Genomic DNA, 4987 nt, shown 5'->3' on the forward strand with positions numbered 1-4987 from the left:
ACAGAAGCCCTCCCATGGCCAAGGGAAGGGATGGTGAAAAAGAGCCCAAGGCCCAGGTGGAAACTGAATGGGTTGGTGCTTTGCCCAGCGGGGCCACGGGGCTGGCGTGCAGGTCCTGTCCTCGTCCCCGGCAGCTTTGCCTTAGAAGTGCTAATAGGATCAGTGTTGGGAATGAGATTAGAAAACTGAATTTGAACATTTTGTTTCAACTAACCGGATTAGCTCGTGGGTTCGGCGCAGCCAAGCATCCACGCTTCCCCCCAGGAACAAAACTATGAAGTCATTGTTCAGAAACGCTCCTCCCCGCCTCTTAAAGCTACTTAGTTTTTACAGTTTTAATAAGATGTTGGACTAAATATTGAGTCATTAAAATTCTTTAAGGGGGGGTTTCCTCCCCCTAACTCTGAGGGGGACAAAGGGTTTTGTAAGGGGATGTGGTTAAATTAGAGGTGTTTGTGTCTCAGCTGACCTTATTCTACAGTTTAGCTGCTAATTTAGTGTTAAATTAACTCAGCTGGGAGACTTTTTGGTGCAAGGCACCAAACTGCCGGGCCCTTTCTAGGCCTGTTTCCTGGGTGTAACCTGTCAGTGCCCAGAAGGGTTAACTAAAGTCAGATTAAGACTGGTTTAGACTGCGGTTTCATTTTATGCCTGAGGTGATCAAATGGCCAGATGCTGCCAGCAGGGAGGTTCAGCTGCAGACCTCCAGTCGTGTCCTCCCACCACTGTGCTGGTGCTTCCCTGCTCCTGCAGAAAACCCAGTCTGGGAGCTGGGCAAACTGGAAACGAATCGCTGTTGGTAGGACACCCCCTGCAACGGTGAACGCAAAGGGCAGGCACCGTGCTGGTTGGGACAGGACCGTGGCGGCCCCCGCGGGGCAAGGCGAGCTGAAGCAGATGCACGCCCTGCGCGCTCACGGCCTGGCGTTGGGCCTGTGCAGCAGCAGCTAGCGGAGAATCGCCGCCGGCAGGGTCTTGCTCCCCTCCTCGGTTTTGCAGTCGCGGAGCCTCGGATGAGCTGGTTGGGCGGGTTGCCCCRCTGCTGGGGAGGGCGAGCTCGTTCTCCCAGGAGCGGCAGGGCTGCTGAATCACGGCAGGCCCTGGCCACCGCTCCAGCTCGCGCCTCCGCAGCAGCGTCCGCCAGCCCCCACGGCTTCAGGGCACAGCAGCAGCTATGGGCCGAGGGACCGATGGTGCGCAGTGAGGAAATGTGCTAGGGAGCAGCTGATGGGCTGAAAGACCGATGATTTTTATATTTGCATACTGCTGTATGTTGGGGAAGCRGCTGACTTTAACTGATTAGAGGAATCCAGCAGAAGCGGCTGCCTCTGGAAGCGCCCTGGGCAGCTGCCATCACAAAGTTAAGATACCAATATTTGCAATAGTAGCAACAACCCATTTAATAAAACACTACCAAGCTTCAGGGCACGGACCATGCCTAGGAGCTCTCAGAGCTTCCCTGCCAGCAATTAAATACTACAACCACCCAAAGCACGTTAGTTATTCTGATTTGCCTATAACCATAAGTAAGGGAATGGTCGTGGAGGTTTCCAGATCTGCATGCAAATCTTGGGGAGAAGAGACTAGGATACAAGAATTTTGTCTCTGGTTTGTCTCTGGTTTTTGTCTCACGCTGCTGGCGTGGCGCRTGACGTTGGGCAAGCCACATAACCCCCTCATTTTCCCCAACTGTACAGTAGCGCTTTGAGATCTTCCTTGTAGACATGGAGTGTTTCTGCCTTGAGGTAGCAGCACGATAGCATTACCAACTTAAATGGGAATGGGAATACCACCTGGACAGTTGTGGTTTAAAAAATAATTAAAAAAAAAATCAAGTTTTAGAAGTTCATTGACACGACTCTTATAGACCAAAACACTGCCTGTGAAGTCCCAGACCTTTCCAGAATGGAGACTGCAGTGCTAACACCCCTGAAGATCAGATGTGTGCCAATACAAACATCCTGTTACTTCTGCGCCATGATCTATCCTTTAGATCCAGTGCACGTTCACTCGGGATATGGGACATGTCAACCGCAGCACAGTTTAGCGCTGCTTTYTTGCAAAGACAAGCCTTGTGCTTAGGGAAGCTGTACTGGGTAGAAGCTATCGACAGCTGTTCCACACTCAAACTCTTAACCCCCTCTCCAGATACTGCTTCTGGTGCTTGAGGTTATAACCTCATCATCCTTTTAACAACCTAGCTGCTTGTCCTGAGGATGCTATTTAACATTGTACCCTCATTATCCATTGCTGAGCCCACAGACCAGTCTTTTCTCTTACCTACCTGCTCACCATTTCCAGTGCAAGGTGCTTCCTACAGGCTGTCACTGACAACACAACCAGCACTGCCTATGTACACTTTATATCGTGAAGTCTCCGTTTGCTGTAGCCAGGTACTCGCTACCGGAACATGCAAGTGGCACAACACAAACAAGAAACAGACACAGCAAAAAGAAAAGAAAAAGAGACCGCTAGAATAAGTGTAGAGCAAATAACAGAGCTAGAGAGTTTTCTGGGCTGAGCACTGGCTGAAACCATGAGTAAAGAAACAGTGTCCCATTTCATGCTGATTGTTTCGAGGATAAACAACTTTTGTACATTTTGCTAAGTACATGTGTTTGCATGAAAAAGAAAAAAAAAGTAGGCTCTGTGCCCAGAGACCTAACTGTCCAACTCCGCAGATCAGCAAGCTACTGAACAACTGAACCAAATGCAAGTGTGCTGTGCGGCTGCTCTTTTACCACGTGTTTCTGACACATTAAGATCACATGCATCCGCAATTACTGCAGCTCTACTAACTTATTCAGGCAGAGTAAGRTGATCATGTGCCAGCAGTCACCAATCTCTTTTTCTAATGGAAAAAAAAACACCGGGCCCACAGCCTGGGCAGGGCTTCTATTTGCAGCACTTTGGGGAAAATGAGGATGTGCCATCATATTCTGCACAGTAACATGAGTCAGGGTGGCTCTTAGTTAGGGGTAAACCATGCTGTGACTCAGTCCTTGGGCGAACCAGTAATGGGCATAGAAAACACAGGAAACAGTTGCTAGAGCTTGGCCAACTGATAGGAAAGATGTAGGAACAAGCGGAAAGCCGACACCGTGTCCTGCCTTTTATGCAGTGGGCATTATGAAACCAAGCACCTGAGCGGCTGGGAAGAGTTTCTGCTGAGTGAGTGAGTGCCTTGGCCTAAGCGCACAGGCCAGGGCATGTCAGCCAGTTTGCAGCTCTCGTAAATCTGCTGGCTACCTTTTCTTTAGAAGCAACCATCTTAACCTATCTTTCTGGATTTAACATGATTAAAAAACAGAGGAACTCCAAGCTGCCTATATCCTACTTTACAGTTCCCGGACACTGTGCAAAGTGGATGTGGGCTCCTGATCTGCGTGCTTAACAGTGTTTTGGGTCAGAGTACAGTCCTTACTCCAAAAAGGAGGGTGCCCACAGCAAGATAAGCACAGAGCTTTACCTATTACTTCTTCCCTGTGTCCACACAACAACTTGAAGTTGTTTTATGCGAAGACAGGCTGGCGTCGAAACCCGGCTCCTGCAGCCCTAGACTTGAGCCCGCTTCTAGCTCGACCCACTGCTTCTCATTCAGCCTCCCCTGAAAGAAAACGTGCTTCTGCGGCAACACCCTCAATCGTTACGTTTCTTTGTAACGCCAGTAATTTTGTTTTAATGGGACTAGATTGGCAGGGGTTGTCACTGATTTGCAGCAAGACACAAGTACACCTGTACTGAGCTTAATTTTGGGTCAGATGAGCATGTGAAAGACGTGAAGGTATATTATTCAGAGCATTCTTGCTAGACTGCTAATTCATAACGAGGACAAAGAAAAGTACTGGTTTCTCCTTATTTTGGTACATACAATAGACACAATAATCTGTGATATCCTTCAGCGTTCATATATTCTACCCGAGAAGCCCATATGAACTACCCTATCACTACACTATCTTTTCAGCTCCGTTGGTTTGGGTTTATTTTTTTCCCCTCTTATAAATAAACAAGTAGCCTTTGAATTAAAAAAAAGAAAAAAAAAGAAAAAAGAAAAAAGAAAGACAAAAAAGAAAAAAGAGAAAAAAACCTACTTGAGGAGGAACCGGCCCTTCGCGCCAGCAGCCTTTTGGGCATCCCCCCTGCTGCCACCTCCAACCAGCAACCTTCTCCCGACAGCTTTTCAGAGCCGCTCGTACTGGAAACCAGTAGGCACCGGACACAGCGGTTACCTACCGGCCGGCTCCRCCGCCACAAGCGAGGCGCCGTCGACCCTGACCAGCCTCTTCCTCCTCCGACATCGTCATCGTCGTCGTCCTGCCAGTGCCATCTTGGGCTAAGGTTTCCTCACGAGGTGATGGCGGGCGCTGCCGTGTCGCCTTGCATGACACCGCTGAGGGAAGGCTGCCGGCAGCCCCGCCGGCCGGCACGTGTTTGTGCCTTAAAAAAACTTTATTTTTTTCTTTTCTTTCTTTTTTTTTTTCTGCACGGGGTTTGTCGGTGTGTTGGCTCTGCTGCCAGGGTAATGTGATGGCACTGCGTGGGGCACAAAGCGCCACGTCGCCAGCGAGCTTCTCCTCAGTTTAGGAAGGGAAGCTGAGGTAAACGAGGCCATGCGTTCGGCTATTTGTTGTCCAGAGGCTTCAAGCGCACAGTCCCAGCGCCCCGGGGCGGGAAGGTTTCGAAGCCAACGCCTCAGCAAGCAGCCCCACGCGCACCTCGGCACCCCCGTGCCACCTGCACGCTGCTTTATGCCGCTAAACTGTTGTTAAAATATGCCGCCAATTTCGAGGCTGTCTGAGGCAGCCCAAGAGCTCCTCAAAAAGAGGAGGGAAGAAGAAAGAAAGAGAAAAACATAACATAAAACCCCCCTGGAGAATGCGGGCATCGATCCCGCTACCTCTCGCATGCTAAGCGAGCGCTCTACCATTTGAGCTAATTCCCCGCGCCGCAGAAGTGCCCGCGCGCGCCCCCACATGCGCGCCCCCAC

At 50.1% G+C, this 4987-nt stretch overlaps 1 non-coding gene across 1 annotated transcript; it reads right to left on the reverse strand.

Annotated features, from left to right (window-relative positions):
- Nucleotides 1-4869: 4869 nt before the first annotated feature.
- TRNAA-AGC lies at nt 4870-4942 on the reverse strand. The gene has a single exon. It is a non-coding gene; the product is annotated as a tRNA-Ala (tRNA).
- Nucleotides 4943-4987: the final 45 nt, after the last annotated feature.

This window comes from Apteryx rowi, unplaced genomic scaffold, assembly GCF_003343035.1.
Source record: "Apteryx rowi isolate R43461 unplaced genomic scaffold, aptRow1 scaffold_152, whole genome shotgun sequence".
Lineage (NCBI taxonomy): Eukaryota > Metazoa > Chordata > Aves > Apterygiformes > Apterygidae > Apteryx > Apteryx rowi.